General features: G+C 42.1%; 1 protein-coding gene and 3 non-coding genes across 4 annotated transcripts in view; 2 read left to right on the top strand and 2 right to left on the bottom strand.

The window, feature by feature from the left end:
* plekhg2 (pleckstrin homology domain containing, family G (with RhoGef domain) member 2) overlaps positions 1-17,145 on the bottom strand; it is a 141,412-nt gene extending 124,267 nt beyond the window's left edge. Inside the window, exon 1 of the mRNA XM_078167384.1 lies at positions 16,669-17,145. The gene's annotated coding sequence lies outside the window, so the exon portion shown is untranslated. The remainder of the gene's footprint in view (positions 1-16,668) is intronic.
* Positions 1,144-1,235, top strand: trnar-ucu (transfer RNA arginine (anticodon UCU)). The gene is given in 2 exon segments: positions 1,144-1,180; positions 1,200-1,235. It is a non-coding gene; the product is annotated as a tRNA-Arg (tRNA).
* trnar-ucu (transfer RNA arginine (anticodon UCU)) lies at positions 3,647-3,738 on the top strand. Its single transcript is given in 2 exon segments — positions 3,647-3,683; positions 3,703-3,738. It is a non-coding gene; the product is annotated as a tRNA-Arg (tRNA).
* Positions 11,632-11,723, bottom strand: trnar-ucu (transfer RNA arginine (anticodon UCU)). The gene is given in 2 exon segments: positions 11,632-11,667; positions 11,687-11,723. It is a non-coding gene; the product is annotated as a tRNA-Arg (tRNA).
* Positions 17,146-20,384: the final 3,239 nt, after the last annotated feature.

Consider the following 20,384-nt stretch of genomic DNA (forward strand, 5'->3'; position numbering starts at 1 on the left):
TGACAGGTTAATAAAAGTTTAACAGGGCAGACAACAGCAGGTGGCGTCACGCTCACTGCCTCCTCTGTTATTGTGTTTGAGCTCAAACACACACGAGAGAACGCAGAACAGAGAAAACAGAGATTGATGACAGTAATTAGGAACCAGATCTCAGGAATAATTAGAATTATTAGTCATATTGTGCCTTAATGAGCCTGAACTGTAGGTCTGCACACCACAGAGACTCCTGAAGTATAACTGGAACACACAGCTATATACTGTGTGTTTCTGTGTGTGTGTGTGTGTGTGTGTTTACATTCTTCCTGCCTCTATTGGGGTTCATGTTTATATGACATCACTGACAGAAAGAGGCCTCCTGGGTTTGAGCCCTCAGCGTCGCCTCCCAGGCTGTATTCTACAGTTCAACGAACACAAAGAAATGTAAATCTTATTTTCTAGACTGTATGTAACTGTTTGTTTGTGTCTGTTGTAACATGAAGTGTGTGGAGTGGCAGTGATATATAACACAGATTATTTTACAGGAATACAATAATTTCCATCTGGGTCTGTGTTTGTGTGACTTGGCTTTAGTTTTAGTCTTTTCTCGCCAAAGTTTGATATGTAAAGTGTGGCTTCAAAACAAATTTTTAGCATTTGAAACCTGAGAAAATTAGCTTGTAAAGGGTGTCTGAACACAGCACAAGAAAACTGATGCTGATCCAGACTTCAAAGGGTTAATAGCAAGCTCTCATTTCTTATCTCTAACAAAAGTTAAGTAAGTTTAGTGGAAGCAGTTTCAGAGCTTCTGATACATGAACATACTGACTCACTCAAATTTAAGTCCAATGAGGTGGATGTGACCACATTCAGGGTACTACAATAAATACTGACACAAAGACATGACGTTCCTAACACTGGCCATTGCAGACAGATGTTCACAGGAACATGTGGCTCTGTGTCAGTGGGGAGGAAACTCCACTTCTGACTGAACACAGAGGAAGACATTCAGAGAGTTCAAGTCTCATCAGAGTCAGAGCTCACCAATATAAATATTATATGGACCACTGAAACTTGAATTTCAGGTTAGTAGTATTAGTTCAGGCAGGACACGATGTCAAGCTCAGCTCATATCCAAGGTACATCAGCTGACAGAGTGCGTTAACTGGCTCTGTGGCGCAATGGATAGCGCATTGGACTTCTAGCTGAGAACTGAGGAAGTGATTCAAAGGTTGTGGGTTCGAGTCCCACCAGAGTCGACTGTTATGAAAGATTGTGGTTGACAGCAGAATTTAATACTGTTGTTCCACCTTGCTACTCTGTATAAAACATATGATTGCATAATGTTGGGACAGTGTCGTCTTGCCTCTGAGCCAGGAACGGAGGTAGTGACAGCATCGAAACGATGTTTGTATTCACAATACAGCCTATGCATTCATTCATTCATTTATTTATAAGAATAACGTACATTAATCAACATTTCTGTAAATGTGCCAGCTGGCTAATTTTCAACAGATCATGGGCAGCACGGGTCTGAGGTTTTGATGACGTGATATGCGTGCGACCCACTGTGGGAGATTTAAAAAGCAGCTGATAGTAGTTAGCAGCTAACTCAAAAAAGAAGAACAGTGGCTGAAAATGTCATTGTTATCTTTTATAAAGCGCTGTCGACATGTATTTTATATGTCACAGTAGAGGCCGATGCTGTTGTGTTATACATGCAGTTCATTGCGCCTCTTTTGCTTCCGTGATGCCAACATGCTGTTGAAAACCACACACTCAAGTGTCGTTTGGTTCTATGTAAAAAAAAGCAGAGGCGACGTAAAGAAGGGACTTCAAAGCAGCTCTGTAGAGCAATCTCTGGGCTACTGTCAGGAGGCCACACTGACCCAGGGAGGCAAACACACACACACACAGTCATGACCATTCATTTACACACCCACACACACACACACACACACACACACAGTGGGCCAGGCTAAACAAACACAGTGGCAGTGAGTGTAAACTTCCAGTAGTGTTGTAAGAGAAGAGACACACAGACGCCCTCTGTGTCATTGTGTGTGTGTGTGTGTGTGTGTGTGTGTGTGTGTGTGTGTGTATGTGTTCTCTACACTTGATATTTCATATTTCATTTGCACACTCTATATTTGGACTTTTTCCTTCTTTGAACTGCAATAATTTCCCTCGGGATAAATAAAGCTGTGTGTTTTATCTGAATCAATCATCTGTGCATGAACATGATGTTACACATTGTTGAATGTTACCATGTGATGTAATGTTTGCAGTAATTAAGGGATGTCAAAGTCAAACAGTGTAACGTATAAACACAAATTACTGTGTTTTCTCTCTTTGTCAGAACTTAGTGGGCAAAGAAAAAACACTTTAAAGTCTTTGTCATTGTTTCGCGCTCTGTTCAACCGTCAGTCTTCTGAGAGGATAAATGTGAAATCACCAGCTGAAATCATCTGTGTTGCTGTTGTTGAGGTGTTTCAGTGTCACTGTACACCTTGACTATAGAGATGTCCTACACACAATAATCGTCACCATGGATCGCCTGTGCACGCAGTTTATTACGACCCATATTTATTGTTAAGTGGCGACCACTAGTGGCTGTGGTAATTATGAAGAGAGAAAAGGAGGAAGTCAGGTAGTATAAAGAGCGACAAAGTCTGCATACGCAGCAGGTCTGGGTGGACAAATTGGTCAAACAAACACAGGACTTTCCACGAGGTGACCACTGTTCATGTCACATGAAAGAAAGAAAGACACCGCAAGTTGCCTATCAGTATCTGGGTGATGTGGGGTCATATTTCTGTTTACACCTGCACCTTGTTCCTACCTCTTTCCCAATCCCAGAATTACAATAGCAGCATTGGTGATTATAAATGAAAGTTTTGGCAGCATTTTTGGTGCAGGAGGTTGATCTCCCTACACAAGATCAATTCTCCCATTTGCATAAAGAGCAAGCTGAAATATCTAAATCACATTGAGTCCCCATGTAATGTAAACTGGGTCCTAACTCTCAGATTGTTTATATAATGTGTATTTTAAAAATGTTATCTTCCTTCCTTCTGTCTCAAACCATTGAGGGATTGTTTATATGTGTGTGTGACACGTTCACATCATCACACTATGTAGGCCAGCCCGCTGTGTGTGGTCTCACTGTGTCTTTGTATACACGCAAAACACTGTATTTCTCTTTCGCTTTCATACTCACACATACACACACACACACACACACACACACACACACACACACACACACAATAGCTCCACTCTGTTGTCCTGCTGCTTCCATTGTGCTCATGGCGTCGACCAGCTCCTCACACACACATACACACACACACACTGCTGGCGCTGTGTCTGACAGTTGGTTACGTTCTCCATGAGTGACCACACACATACTGTGAAGTGAGCTGACACACCTTCAGTCGACACTGACCAGTAGAACAGCCGCCGTGATACACCAGAATCACAACAATATAACTGATCAACAATTATCTTGTTGGTACTCAACAACTACATCTCCCAAGAGGCTTTGTAACAGACGTTTCAGGTCTGAATCTGTCTTCCTCCCTGGTTGAAATCTTTTACAAGAGTATTTCATCATTTTTTAAATAGAATTATTAACAGTACATCCCACAGATGGATGAGCCTGAGTTCGTGTGGCTCTGTGGCGCAATGGATAGCGCATTGGACTTCTAGCTGAATACTGAGGAAGAGATTCAAAGGTTGTGGGTTCGAGTCCCACCAGAGTCGACTGTTATATCACTGGTGGGTAGAGTACTGAAAGTCTATGCTCAAGTAAAAATGACTCAAGGAAAGAAAAGTACCTGGCAAATAAACTACTCAAAGTACAAGGTGCTCCTCATGTGCTCTCACCCTCCTACACTCAACCCTCACATTCAGGGCAGACTTGAGAAAAAGTGCAGGTTAAAAAAAGGAATAAGAAAACTATTTTCTACTCCTGTGCGTCACTTGTAATGCGTTACTGCCCACACTGTCTTACAGTCTGCATGAACGCTGCCCAAACACAAATCAAAGTTGTGGTTTTGAGCAATCTGTTGAAAATACAGACGAATAAATCAGATTCAGTGTCCGATTGTTTGGCATGAGACGAAAAGAATAAAGCAATCATGGTTTATGTAACAGCAGAAGAATGAGGTTAGGACTGTTGTGAAAGTTCTCTTGAGGGAAACATGAAGTCTGAGTCACTCTGACCTTTGACCCCTGTTAGCAGCTAAATCTGGACCACTCTCTTCTTTGTGTTTACAATAGTTTGGAGTTGAGTTCATTCCAGTTCTGTTTGACGGGTGGAAACAGGACAAGAACAACTTTTACAAGACCCAAGGAAGATGACTAACATGATCTAATTAGAAAAGTTAGTCTGGGAACGTGCTGACACCGGGAACGGGAAGAAAGACCAGCTGACAGGTTAGAAACATTCACCACATTCTGTGCTACAATTCCACAGCACTTACTCATGTTATACACAATGTGCTAATCTTTGAATTGTAAAAATAGGGTAAACATATTTTTATAGTTTTGCCATCAGACGTCAGTCAAACAACAACACAACAAATGTTTCTACTGACAATGTAATCGTTTTGTTTTCTAAGATCTTTCTGGAACTGTTTCACCCCCATTTCTTGCAGCTGTGAGCAGCATCTATATTTCCTTTGTGCGCTGCTTTGTGGGACAATGGTGTCCACGACCGCCGATTCAACAATGGGCCGTATTCACCCAGCGCTCTGACTGTTTGCATTATACTTCAGTTTTCATATTTTCCAATGTGAACACGCTACATGCCCCAGTCTGCTGAGAATTTGTGTGTGGTGCAGATCTGGGGCACAGCATCTTACTGCTGACTAACTCTTTAAGATAAACTATAAACAGACTTCAAGAAAGTCCCTGGTCTAACAACATTATGGCTGCAAACAACTCTTTCAAATGTGATTTAGAGAATAACAGGGCGCATAACCAGGCCAGTATGCTGATGTCATGTGGTACATTATGGACAAAAGGCAGAAACATTAGCTAAATATCAGGAAACACAAAGTCCAGCTGAGGCTGATGTGAGTGTCCTCAGTTCTGCAGGTCATAAACCAAAGTGTTGGACATATTAAAATGACCTGATGATGGCGCTAGATGAAAAGTGAGAGGATCATCAAAGTTGTTATAGTTCATCCTGAGGGGAACATGAATTTCATCGCGGTCCATCCCATAGTTGTTGAGATATTTTAGTCATATCTAAAAGCTTCTAATGGAGTCAGTTGCAAAAAACACCTTAAGTTAAGAATTTCCTGAAAGTCCTTGCAAAGATTCCCTTGAAATAAAATCGGTTACACAAAACACCCTTCAGTCTTCTTCTAAAGTTTTGCTTAAAAAGTTTACTTAACTGTTCAGGGTGTTTTTTCTTTGTCTTGGTCTTACACATACACATAAGGGAATCCCTCAGCTGTTGCACAAAAGGCCTTAGCAACAAGAGCAAGGTAATAAAAAAAAAAATTAAGGTACCTCTGACTCTATCTGAACTGCAACATGACCAAGTTTATGGTGATAAATGAAAAAAACGGCCACACCACTGAGAGGAGTGTTCTGTGACCAGGAGAACACGATGGAGACGCTTTTGATTTTACACTTTAGATTTGACTGAATTGATTTAGTTTCTACAGTCGTTTTCTGTATTGTTTGACTTTTTTGATTTACTTTGTAGTTTGTGCTCTCTATGATTGTATTCCTCCAGAAGTTTCATCTTAAATCTTAATTTTTTCAGTGTCTAACTATAAGGGATGCCGCGTCTTTAACCGCCTGGGAAACATGCGGTCGGGCGCTGGGTGCTACTTTTGCACCTTTTCAGTGCCAGTTTTCAAGAGTGCAGCGATAGGATGTGAGGTTGCAAAACAACCTTAATAAGCAACGTATCACAGCCTATTAACCTGAAATCCTGAGTGCAGAGCTGATCTTCTTCCAGGCGCTGTTTGTGTGTAAGACAGATGTAAAGCTCTGACAGCTCTGCACTAACATGATCAACTTTTCCATATTAACCACAGACTGATATTTATGGAAGAAGGGAAAGATAACTGTCAGCTTCCCAAAACTGAACTTGATTTATCTCAGGGCGCAGCCGTCGTGCCCTAAACAGGCGCTCGGGAACGCGACAGCATCATTCTGGCGCCCTCATTGAAAACAATGACTTTGAGCGCACAAAAAACGCAGAGTGTGTACGGCCCCTAAGGCAGCTTTGTGAGATGATAACAGGTGTCACGAGCCTGAGTCCAAGCAAATACACAATCTCCATTGAAACTTTTACCCTTTAACGTAGTAAATTAGTTAACATTTTTCTTTAACTAAGGAAATTTTTAAGTAAGTCCCTCAAGTGTCATACTTAGGTCCCTGGACTTACTCCTTAAAACAACAATAAAACGTGCAAATATTCAAATGCACCATTATGCATGTCATCAGCTGGTAAAAATAACTGCTACCCTTTATTCTGTTGTGTTCTGTTTTACTCTGTTCTATTGTCCTGTGTTGTATTGTGGGAAGTGGAGTCCTCTCAGCGGACAGTTGAACCATCGACGTGATGACTCTTTAAATCTGTCATCAGCTGCTGAAGAGAACAGACCGTAAAACACAGGATCAGTGTTTGTGTGCACTTGGAAATTCCCTCTATTTATTTATCTGTGTGTGTGTGTGTGTGTGTGTGTGTCAAATTAGTGGAAAGAAACAAAATGACAGAGGGTTTTTATGGGAGGACTGGAATGATAGAACCACAGAGAAGGAGCAGTGATTCATGATGGGAATGTACAGAGAGACAACAAGAGGTGTCAAACACACACACACCACACACACACACACACACACACACACACTTAGACCTAACTCTAACCGCACACACCTGGTTTAACCATAATCACATTGAACACATTAGAGCATTGTGTCTACAGATCCCAACAATGAAGGTTTTCCTTTGGTCCCTAATGACTGTTTGTTAAAATCAGCTGAGGTGGGACTCAAACCAAAAACCTCTGGATCACTTATTTTCTATTTAACTGGAAGCTATTAGCATCACTGCACCACAGAGTCACTGTGACTCACAGACCAGCCTGTTATCTTATAGTTTAAATGTTCACTGATCTCTTTTAACTGCTCTAATGTTTAAATTCAGGGGGACTTGAACCAACAACCCTTAAACGTCTGCACCACAATGTTTCATTTACAAACTACTGAAACTATAGAAAACAGTATTTCTTCCTCTAAACACACTAAAGTCCTTTTACACAGAGATTGCAGCTGCAATGAAGTTTCTTTTTTTTAAAGATGTTTTTTGGGGCATTTTGCCTTTAATGGACAGGACAGGTAAGCATGAAATGGGGAGAGAGACAGAAGGGGATGACATGCAGCAAAGAGCCACAGCCTGGATTCAAACCTGGGCCGCTGTGGCAATAGCCTTATACATGGGGCGCCGCTCTACCCACTAAGCCACCAACTCCAAAGCTTTCATTTTTAAACAGAACTACACAACAACAGCGTCACGCCAGCATGTCGGCATCCCAGAAGCAAAAGAGGCATGACAGACATGACAGCTAACATAACAGCGTCAGCCTCTAAAACAGAAACAGTAAAAAGACAGCCAACAGAATATGTTTTGACAGTGTGTTACACGTGCAACCCACCGTGGAGATTTAAAAAGCAGCTGTTAGCAGTTAGCAGCTAACTCAAAGAAGAACAGTGGCTGAAGATGTCCACAAATTGGAAAAAAATGAAGTCCGGGAGCCCCTTACCCTTATCAGATGCCATTTAACAGGGACACTAAATGATTGTTAATGCCATTCTTATTGTTTATAAAGTGCTGATGACGCATGTTATATGTCACACTTGAGGCTGACGCTATTGTGTTACATGTCAAGCCCGTCACGCCTCTTGATTCTGTGATGCTGGGATGCTGTCTAAAATTACACACTGTAAAAAAGCAAAGGTGGCAAGAAGAAGGGACTTCGTAGCTGCTAACTGCTAACAGCTGCTTTTAAAATCTACCGGCTGTGGGCTGCACACATAACACGTCATAAAAACATTGCATTCATTCGTGGTCCCATTCAGCCAACTGTCCCTGTTACACAGACATCAATTTGCTTCCTTCACTGCTGGCTTAAAGGAAACACAACTCTGTCCCTCCCAGTCTGCAATCATTACTTTTATATAAAAACAGCAAGGTGGAAAAATGATGCAAAATTCCCACTTTGAACAGGCATTGTAAAAGGGGCTTAAATCACACTGCTGCATGCAAAACTTGACTGTGGTGGGACTCAGACCCACAACCTTTTGGATCACTTCTTTAGAGGAGGAGGTGATTAACTAATCAACACACTGTCCATTGCACCACAGGTGAGGTCACACTCAAAAAGTCTAATGTTTACCATCAGTGGGACTTGAACCCACAACCTTAACATTTCTGCACCACAGTGTTTCATGTACATATCACTAAAACTATGAACAGCTGGGGATTTTTTTTACTTCCAAAAACTAACCCTTTCTATTTAGTCATGCGGTGCATGTAAAACTTGACTGTGATGGGACTTGAACTCACAACCTTTGAGTTTAATTGGAGGTAAGTTCATTATTTTAGCATGAAGGGATCATTTCAAGCAGGAATTTTAAAGTTTGAAGGTTCGCTGCAGCCTCTTGTCATTAATTGCAGTATCTAAACTTCAACTCCAGTGGGATTTGAACCTAAGACCTTTAAATCACATCTTTAGAGACTTCTTCACGAGAAATCTAATGTGCTATCTGTTGCGGCAAAGAACCACTGTGAGGCAGAGTTGGGTAATTCACCACGTCAAGTCAAAAGGTCCCAATATCATAGATGTTAGCTCTAAATATTGACTCGAACCAACAACCTTGTAAATCACCTCTTATGTGTTCACCTCTGTGTTTAACCAGAAATCCAGTGTGGTATCCATTGTGCCACAAAGCCACATGCCAACAATGACTCTACAGGTTACACACTTACACACACTCCTGATATAAAGAGTGTGTGATTACAGAGGAGACACTCATTCATTAAACATTTAGAAATATACTGAACGGAACAAACGTCTCTCTCTTTTTTCAGTCAGTTCATTCTTCTGTGTGTGTGTGTGTATGTGTGTGTGTGTGTGTGGGTGTGTGGGTGTTATGGATGTGTATATTTACTGTATGTATCCATGAATTTGTGTGTGTGTGTTGTTTATGTTGTTTACTGTGTTGCTCTGAGGTCGGAAACACTGCGGTATACATCTGTCGCCTGAGCCACACACACACACACACACACACACACTGCTGTACGTCACAGTAGAGCCTCTGTCCAACCTCAGGCGATGCTAAATTGTCGGACTAATTATTATAAACGAAAAACACTGGTCGCCGAGGAAACGATCCTCCCACATCCCATAATTACGCTGCATTGGCTCGATATTAAAATTGCTTCCAAATAGCTGAGATGGTTGGGGTGCGTTTGATTTCTGTTTGCCTGTAAAAATCAATGGCTCCTTGTGTTTTTAAAAAGCTGCTCAGTCTCTCAGAAACAGAGCAGAGACAGGACGGCAAAAAAAACATACGCTGTACATTTTCAGGTGGTTATTAAGGTGTTACATACAATTACTTTGGTTATTAAACACGTAACCCTGAAGTTTGTTGGTTCACTGCTGCCTTCAGCTGCTCAAGAAGTTCTCTAATGGTCAACTCTGATGGGACTCAAACCTACAACCACTGAATCACTGCATTTAACTAAAAGTCCAATTAACTGTGCATTTTGTCACAGAGGCTCCACAAACAAAATATTATCCAACTGGATCCTGATCTGGAGGCTTTCATTCATTTGTTGCTGAACATGTTTGTGTAAGTCCTCTCCTAAAGACAACAACAAACAAACATGACAAAAAAACAAAACAAAAATAAAGATCTACAATATTTTAAGCCAAGAAAATGGAGTACTGACACAAACAGCTTGCAGAGAAAGCTGATTATTTTAGCACAAAGGGATTCATTTAACCAGACATCCTACAGTTTTAAGCTTCATAGCTGTGTTTTGTCATTAAATGGCAACATCTAAATGTCGACTCTGGTGGAACTTGAAGCCACAACCTTTGAATCCCTCCTTCAGAGATGAACTAGAAGTCCAATGCGCTGTCCATTGTGCCACAGAGCCTCTGGAACTCACAGATAACTGACTAAGTCAACCCATAATCCTACAGCTTAAGATTCACTACTGCCTTCCGTCAGCTCTAAGGGTCAACTTCAGTGGAACTTGAGCCAACAACCTTCACATTTCTGCACCAGAATGTTTCGTCCACATATTAATGAAACTAAAAGCAGCAGATTTCTTCTTCTAAATACTAAAACTTCCATTAAATGACACTGCTGCATGTAAAACTCAATTCTAGTGGGACTCGAACCCACAGTCTTTGAGTTTAACTACAACTAAGTTCATTATTTAAGCATAAAGGGCTAAATTTAAGCAAGAATCCTTACGTTTGAAGATGCACCGCAGTATTTTGCTATCAATTGCAATATACAAATGTCAGCTCTAGTGGGAATCAAACCCACAACCTTTGAGCTTAACAATACGTTCATTATTTTAGCCTCAAGGGTTCAATTTGAGCTGATATCCTCAAGTTTTTATGTTCACTGCAGTCTTCTGCAATATCTACATGTTGACTCTGATGGGACTCAAACCTAAAACCCTCAAATCTCCTTTTTAAGATTTGACTAAATGGCTACTGCATTATCCATTGCACCAGAGACATTGTGGGTTATAGATATTTAGTGACAAAAAACTCAAAAGCACAAAGGGATTCATTTAATCTGCTCTGAAGTTTAATTATGGTGGAACTTGAACCAACAACCTTCACATTTCTGTACCAGAATGTTTTGTCCACATATTAATGAAACTAAAAGCAGCAGTTTTGGGTTTTTTCTTCTAAATATTAAGCCTTCCATTAAATGACACTGCTGCAATTCTAGTGGGACTCGAACCCACAGCATTTGAGTTTAACTATAAGTAAGTTCAGTATTTTAGCATAAAGGGCTCAATTTAAGCAAGAATCCTTAAGTTTGCAGATTCACTGCAGTCTTTTGCTATCAATTGCAATATCTGGTGCAACTCTGGTGGGAATCAAACCCACAACCTTTGAGTTTAATGATAAGTTCATTATTTTAGCCTAAAGAGATTCATTCAAGCGAGAATCCTAAAGAGTGAAGGTTCCCTGCTGCCTTTCATCGCAATATCTAAAGCTCAGCTTTGGTGGGACTTGAACCCAGGTAGAAGAAATGCCACAAAGTCCCTTTGTGATAGTTTATCTTTTTCTATTAATGCACCCTGCTGCATGTGAAACTCAGCTCTGGCGGGATTTGAACCAACAACCTTTGATTTACTTATCTTGTGTCTAGCTAGACATTCAATGTGCCACAGAGTTGGTACAAAAATTAAGCCGTCACATTGGATTCTGATCTGTATTCTTCAGTACATTTTTGATTTATGTGTTTGTGAGTGTCACTTTGCAAAGACGGCGAAATCACAACCATATGACATAGAAAAACATTTTGCTGCATATTTTATGCAAATCTTAGAGAATTTAAAAGAGCTTTCTGACATTGATGGCCAACTCTCAGTTCCGACTCTGGTGGGACTCGAACCCACAACCTTTGAATCACTTTTCATGTGTATGACTAGAAGTCCAATGCGCTATCCATTGCGCCACAGAGCCACATGCCCCTCCCTCAAAGGACCAAACTAAGGGAAGAGAGAGTTTATACGACAGAGAAGTGCGAGAGCAAAGGAAACAGAGGAGGAAGCACAAACAAGAGATAAAGTCTGTTTTAAAGAACTTTAAGGAGTGCGTGTTTGGAGAGACGAGGGAAGAGGTGTGAAAGAGGAAGAGGTTTCAGTGTCTCCAAACAAACTGAGTTCATGTTGAAAATCCTGCTTCATGTTTATTATTTTGACAAACTTTCCCTCCCTCCTCCTTCCTCCTCTCCTCTCCTCTCAGTCCAGGTTTGACCCTCTGAGCTCTGTGAGTGTCTCTGCAATTCATCTTCACTTAAAACCACTTTTTAAACAGTGTCAAGCTTCTTTCAGCTCTGCTTCTGATTTGTCTCTGCGATCCAAAGATGATTTAAATAACTGAAGTCATTTTGAAAATAACTTTCACCAGGCTTGCAGGACAAACTGTAGTTATCTAAAAATACAGATATGAGAAGGATAAAGAAATGAGGGGAGTTTACACAAATGAATGAACTGACACAAACCATTACTAAACAAGTGAGTAGCTTGCAAAGGATTGTGGGATACTGAGGAAACAGTGGCTGTAAGAAAGCGACATCTCTCAACAACATCTGGACAAATACAATCAAATAAAAAGATGTTTTCCTTTCAGTCTTTCTGACTTTATTGTTTATCTACTGAAGTCCAGTGTACGAGCTTCAAACGTTTATGCAAACAGGCCGAACCACCATTTATCGTTCTAACACGTTCTAGCAAATTAAAAAGTCTAAATCAGCAACTTGTTCTGACGACGTCACTGCACTAAATCCAACATGTATTGTATTAGTAACAAGCCATATGACAACATGATGAACATAATATTAGGGCTGTGCCCAACTCAATGATTCAGAGCCTGAAGCTGAAAACACATCAGCGCCACTGCAGTGTGCTGCATCATGTGACGTGGGTCAAATGCTGCCGGTAGCACACACTGGACACGTCACGCTGCAACTCGTCAACAGACAAACACACAAAGTTATCACTACTTTTACTGAAAGATCTGTCTTTCTTCCACCTCTGTGTTAGCTTACAATCATGTGTGGACAGCAGAACTTAAACGTGACATCACAATGACACAGCAACAGTTACAGAGCTCACTTTATACATCCATGGTGAGGAGAGGAGTCGAGCTGCTGTAGGAGCAGAGAAAAGGAGCTGCTGTGGGAGCTCGTATGTACAAGCAGACAGAGAGTTGGGGAAAATGCATTTGATTCCAGGGGCGGCGAGGCTGGAAATAGGACAGGGGTGTGAAGTGAAGGGGTGTGAAGAGCAGCATGTCTCTGCTGATAGTCTCCTGACGAGCCTCACAGCTGAGTCACCAATGACCAGGGTGTTGGGAGAAGCAGCCGGCGACACCTCAGTTCGTGCTTGCCAGACACTCGTTTGATGTTGGGACACGGCGTCATTATGCTGCTCTGGAAGGCTGCTGAGCTGCTCGTGAAATCTGGTCCACTGGTCCAGTCTGGTGTTTGGCTTCATATCAAACTGGTTTGAAAATATTTAGACCGACCCCACCCTGTTATCTACAGCTGCTTTACACGACCTCAAGAGTCAACACCTTAATCAAAGGCACTTACAAACCACACACACACACACGCACTCACACACACACTCATATATAATGCATCAGTAAGAAGGCAGTTTGACCCAGTTTAGACACTGACGTGTTTTTTTTCCTCAACTTGAAGCGTGTTATTAGTGAGATCGATGCTCCAAAGGCCGAAGCTGTCATCTGTCTGCCAACACACACACACACACACACACACACACAAACAATTATAATTCCATTAGTGTTTTTCTCAGGCAGTAATCGAAGGGCCTTATTGGCTGACGATTCAGCCTTGACACACACAGGGTACAAGGCCAAGACACACACACACATCCTTCAGCTAAGTGGTGTGTGATTAGTGATGTCTGGGTATCAGCCAATGAAAAATGGGTTTCAGTCAGTGTGTGTGTGTGTGTGTGTGTGTGTGAGGTCACTCTGTCAGCTCTGAACTTTCTGCGGACATTAAAAAACCATCTTTAAGGCACGACATCTTTAATAATTAATCATCTGCATTTTTTCCTCAGCGTTTTCAATGAAACACACGATGTGTTCAAGTGACTTTGTCTGTACTGGTGGTGCCTTCAATGTCACCCTGCTTACTGCGTAAACTGGAGCAGTCCCTTTATGAACGGCCTGATGTTGTGACTTGTAGCATAACTTAGAACCTTGAGTCAAAGGTTTCAATTAAAGCACACGTCTGGTGTTGTTGCAAGTTTCTCTGATTGTTTCTTATTTGCAAACTCAATGAACAACATCTGTGTTTCCGCGCTGTCTGACTTCCTGTCTGTGTCTCTCAGCTCCGAGCCCATTTGTTCCTACTAAACATCTTTAAACACACAAATATGTGGTGTCATCAGTTGTCTCCTCAAACAGCTGCTCGCTGCACTTTCTATCAAACAAACAGGAGGAAACAGTGACTTTGCTGGGGACTATTTTCAGCGGCGGATTAATCCACATTTGGTTCTGTGGTGAGTATTTGTGGCAGCAGAACGCTGTACGTGGGATTGAGTCAAAATAAACTGCAGTGTGTGTGTGTTCATGGTGACGAAGGAGCAACAGTGTGGTTCACTGATGTGTTTTTCAAACAGTGGAGGAAGACGACACATGACGCTGCAGACACACACTGAGCCTGTGAGCAGACACATCCACAGATGATCTGAGTCTCAACATGAGAAAAATGTCCTTGTTTCCAGAGGCTTATAACAGATCTGCTTTAATCAGTTCCTTATTTCTGGGTCTCTCTGTCTCTTTCTCTCTCTCGCTGACATTCCACATTTTTTTTGTGTGTGGGAACTTTGTTTTTAGAAGAAGGGTTTGAAAAATGAGACGCAGAGAGAGAGAAAGTGACACAGAGAGCAAACAGCATCAGACTCATGTTACTGGCTCTGCTGTGACATTTAAAGACATCAGCTCTGTCTTCATGTTAAGTAGGTGGCACTTCACCTCAGTCACCAAAAGAAAATGTGGCATTGTACATTTCTGCAAACCATGAACACATTACAGCTGCAAGGTTCATACGTATCACATTAACTTTTCTGCAGTAACGTAGCATCTGAGCTGACTGTGTCATCAGGAGGTGGAGGGGAGGTGGATGGTGCGACACTGAGGAGAGACGCCTGCAAAGCTGCAGACACTGTGCGACACCAACAAACTACAGAACCAGCTGGTTTTAGCCACTCATTGCTTTCAGGCCCCAAACTGGCACCATCACTGTTATTCACTCTAACACTGTAAATTAGTTGTTTCTTGCTGAGACATCACAGCATCTCCATATTTTTCTGGTATTTTACTAATATTTTTAGAATATTCAACCAATAATTTTCTGATATGCAACTAATATCTTTTGGAAGTTTTACTAATATTTTTTCACGTATTTTTCAGATTTGTTTTTTCATGCTTAATTTTTTTTTACATATATATTTTACTAATATTTTTCAAATACTTTTCCCATATTTTTCTTATCATTTTTGGGAATTTCACTAATAGTTTTAGGATATTCAACAAATAATTTTCTGACTAACGACTATTTTTTGGACGTTTTACTATAAATTTTTGTGGGTATTTTACAAATAATTTTCTGGTATTTTACTAAAACTTTTTAGGATTTTTAATCAATAATTTTCTGATATGTATGAAATATCTTTTTTTTATAATATTTTTTACAATATTTTACAATACTTTAAGACATTTAAGTAGTACTTTTGGGATATTTTTAATCATTTTTTTACTGATCATTTTTTCCATATTTCTTTTTTTTGTTTATATACTTTACTAATATTTTTAGAATATTTTATCTTTTGGAAGTTATTTTTATTAAAAAAAAAAATTAAAAATTCCCATACTTAATACATTTTTTTTAATATTTTACATATATTTTTATGCATATTTTAATAATAATCTTGATATTTTGATAATATTTTCCTGATATTTCTCTTATATTATAAGTAGCATACAATCCAAACGCCCAACTTAAGTCCATGATTAGTTACATTCCATCACTGTATTTATAAAACCCCTGATGAAGACGAGAAGTGACTGAAGGCCTGAATAAATAAATAATTGTAATGAAAACCAACACAAAGCATTTCGTTTCAAAGGACTAAAAAGTCCAACTCTGCATCTAATAACTGATGAATCAAAGATGTCTGAAACAGATGACTGAGCAAATCCTCCACATCAGCTCAGTTTGGTTCAGTGTGTGTCAACTGGGATTTAAACTGGTGTTGAAAAGTGCTCACAGCGCCCCCTGCAGGCCGCAATGTCCGTCACAACCTCCAGCAGCGAGTGGACACAGCTCACTGATGATTTAGCTGCTTGTTGAGGGAACTCAAAGCGGCTCATCCTCTGGAGAGGCTGATGAACCTCACGAGAGGATGAACTGGGATCAGTTCATGTCACAATTAATGACTCCATAAATACAATCAGACAAAGCACACAACAGTGGTAATACTTGTGCTGCGCAAAAATGTACAGCACACACATTTCATTTCACAACACGCGCACAATCACACTAGTCCCTAAACTTGGACAAGAAGCACGCACGCGCGCGCACACAGCTGCTTGTCGAGAGAAACCAAACATGAAGATGGAAATAAAGCTTTCAAATGATCGATGCTGTATCGACTGGAGGCTTTTATTGATCAGCATTTCTATTTTTAAGTCTCTTCATTTGTTCCCATTTATGTCTCTGAACTTTGTGTCTTATTTTGGAGGGGTGTCCACTCTGAGCCTCAGTCCTCTCCTCTCTCATCTCTAACTTCTTACTCTGTTTGTACGAATGCAAAAATAATTGGTTAGAAATTAAACTTTTGCCTGTACAAGTGATTGAAACTGAGAGTACCTCGGTGCCGGTGGGGAGCGGAGACATGTACGTCCAGCAGCCGGTGAGTCCCTGCAGACCCCGCTGATCTCAGCTCCTTTCTCCTCCTTCTCCTTCTCTCTCTCGGTATTTCTCCTCTCGGTGTTCCTGCTGTTGAACCGGCCGCTCCGGACGCATTGGATCAAACTCTCTCCGAGCTCTCAGCAACTTTTCACACACACTCACACACACTCCAAACCCGCTGCGCTGTATGTCCAAAAACTCTTCTCCGGTTCCTCCACTAACCTACTTGGCGAAGTTTTACGCACCAGAAAAAAAAGAGAGAGAATCCATCCAGCATGAGTCCGCTCAGATCTTCATGTAATCTCTGCATCCGCTTCAAGACTTTAAAAGTAAAGTGAAGAAGTTTGATGCTGACAGTTTGGAGCGTCCCGGGTCAGAGATGTGATTTGGTGGTTTGGAGATGAGCTCCGGGCGGCGGAGAGTCGGCTCGACCCTGTCTGCAGGAGGGAGGGAGGGAGGGAGGGAGGGAGGATGGTGGGAGGGAGGGGGGAGAGAGGGAGGTCCATAAACAATCAGAGGGAGAGAAAAAGACGGAGAGACGTGTGACAGCCGTCCAGCTGTTTGCAGGAGAGCAAGACTCTCTGAGAAGCAGTTTGGAGGGTTTTTATGATCCTGCAGATAAAAGTTATCAGTTACAGTGGAGCTGTCAGACAAAGGGCACAGTGTGCTGACTGTGCACGTGGACACATCAGGCGTTACTGATTATATTAAATGAGACTGTGTAATTAAGCCAGGTGAGAAACCAGAGCAGCTGAAGCAGAAATACTGTACATGGAGAGCTGTCCTCACATCTAAAGTGTTTGTCTGTGAGAAGTGAAACGACTGATACCAATCCCAGCTGCCAGAAGAAATGTATGTTGCTGCCAAACTGCAACCACTGTTCGAGACCAGCTGACAACAAAACCAGTTGTATTTAGTGAGTCATCGCTGTGTTTCCAGAGAGAATAGTGCCACGAAAAGCTTGGCGCTGCCTCACCGCGATGGGATATCATACAATTATCTTGTATTTGTCACTACATTAAGTTAAATTAAATTCATTCTGACGCACATTTATGTGTCTATTTTAGGAAAGGGGACCGGAGGGTGCGCTCCAATTATAGGGGTATCGCAGTGCTCAGCCTCCCTGGGAAAGTATACTCCAGGGTGCTGACTGATTGTCAAACCTTGGATTCAGGATGAGCGGTGTGGCTTGTGTCCTGACCATGGAACAGTGGAGCAGCTCATTACCCTCGCAGAGCTGCTGGAGAGGTGTTGTGGGGGTCCAGCAGGAATATGGGGTGCCAAGGTCGTGGCTATAAGCCATTCAGTCCTTGTATGACCACAGTGAGAGCTGTGTCCACATGCTCAAAGTCAAACACATTCTCAGTGGGTGTTGTTGCTCCTCCTTGTGTCTGATCCTGTTCATGATATTCATGGGCAGGATCTTGAGGTGCAGCCGGGGGGAGGAAGGGGTCCAGTTTGGTGACCTCAGAATTGCTGCTCTGCTTTTTGCAGATGATGTGGTTCTGTTGGCTCCATCACACCGTGACCTCAATCATGACCTGGGGCGGTTTGAGTGTGAAGCGGTTGGGATGAGAGTCAGCACCTCCAAATCTGAGGTCATGGTTCTCTGCTGGAGAACAGTGGATTGTTCCCTCTGGGCTGGGAGAGAGTTGCTGCCTCAAGAGAAGGAGTTCAAGTATCTCAGGGTCTTGTTCATGACTGAGGGTAGAATGGAGTGTGAGATGGATCGGTGTCTGCAGTGATGCAGACGCTGTGGTGGACCGTCGTGGTTCAGAGGGAGCTGAGCTGGAAGGGAAAGCTTTTGATTTCCTGGTCCATCTGCGTCCCAACCCTCACCTATGGTCATGAGCTCTGGGTAGTGGCTGAAAGAATGAGGTCACAGATACAAGCGTCTGAAATGAGTTTCCTCTGTGGGGTGTCTGGGCTCAGCCTTAGAGATAGGGGGAGGAGTCAGACATCAGGAGGGAGCTCGGAGTAGAGCCGCTGCTCCTTCATGTTGAAAGGGGTCAGTTTAGGTGGTTCGATCCTCCTGGGCGCCTCCTGTTAGAGGTGTTCTGCGCACATCCAACTGGTAGGAGGCCCCGGGGCAGACCCAGAACACACTGGAGGGATTATAAATATATTATATTTCCTCCCCCAGGAGGAGCTGGACAGTGCTGCTTGGGGGTGGGGTGGGGTGGCGAGGGTGTCTGGAGTACTTTCCTCAGCCTGCTTCCTCAGGATGTGCGCTGGGTTTTGAAGACAATTTTCATAGTGATCAAACTACACCATCATGTGATGCTTTGGGGCCACAAAAAGACTTTTCTCATAGATACGTCAGTGCCGGCCTGTGACATAGGCAGTACAGGCAAATGCTAAGGGCGCCATAATCCATAGGGGGCGCCGCAAAGGATTTGGTATGATGATTTTTATGGTTGTTTTACTGTGACATGAAAAGTGTGTTTGTGTGTTTCACATGTGTTTCCTCTCAGCTGCCCTGTGACAGACTGATGTGTCAACTACCTGTACATGACTGCGACCGGATGACTCACACACACACACACAGACAAACTAATGAGCAACAACAGACAGAAAACACGGGCAGTCGTCATGGCAACCACAGGTGGGAATTTCACAGCAGCTCACCTTGTTAACGTAAGATCCTGAAGGAAATGTCTTTTGCAGGAAGTCATTAAACACACTCCCAAAGTCTGTACATATATTCCATACCTATAAATATCAATGTGGCCCGATAAGTCACACTGTGCTCTTCAGAAACCAGTGAAACCAGTAGTACATTTATCCTATAATATAAAAGTCATCAACAATGGCTCGGTGTAATCATCTGTGTGCAAGATAAAAAAACAGCGAGAGACAGAAAGTCAGAGAAGACAAAACACATAAATACATCCTGCAGCCCCCAAACATGAGTGTTTTTTGGGGACCGATGGCTGCGTTTCCTGCCGGGATAGTGCATCACAAAGCGGTTGTTTTTTGCCAAGACATCATCGCATTTCCTGCCAGGATAGTGCCATAAAAAGTAGCTGTGTTTTACCAAGACATCACTGAGTTTGCCTCCAGGATAGCGTCACGTTATTTTTACAGAAACGCTGCTGCGGTTGCTGCCATGTTACTGCCTCTAAAAGCAGTTGTTGTTTGTCAAGACATGGCTGCATTTCCTGTCAGGATAGTGCCACAAAAAATAGACATTGCTGCATTTCCTGCTGGGACAGTGTCACGAATAGCGGTTGTTTTTTTGCCAACATGTTGCTGTGTTTGCTGCCGGAATATTGCCACAGAAAGCAGGACTGTTTTGCCCAGACGTGCCTGCGTTCCCTGTCAGGATAGTTCAATAAAAAGCAGTGTTTTACCAAGACATCACTGTGTTCATGCCAAGATAGTGTCACAGAAGCAGTTGTTTTTAACCAAGACATTATTGCATTTCCTGCCGGTATAGTGCCACAAAAAACGGTTGTCTGTTTTTGCTGAGATATGGCTGTGCTTCCTGCAGGGATAGTGTGATAAAAAGCTGTTGTTTTTTGTGGAGACATCGCTGCGTTTCCTGCTGGGATAGTTATTTGTGTTCATTCCAGCATAGTGTCACAGAAAGTAATTGTTTTTTACCAAGACATCTCTGGGTTACTGTTGGGATTATGCCCTCAGAAGCAAGTATTTTAAGCCAATACATGATC

Source organism: Epinephelus lanceolatus, chromosome 4 (assembly GCF_041903045.1).
Source record: "Epinephelus lanceolatus isolate andai-2023 chromosome 4, ASM4190304v1, whole genome shotgun sequence".
Classification (NCBI taxonomy): Eukaryota; Metazoa; Chordata; class Actinopteri; order Perciformes; family Serranidae; genus Epinephelus; species Epinephelus lanceolatus.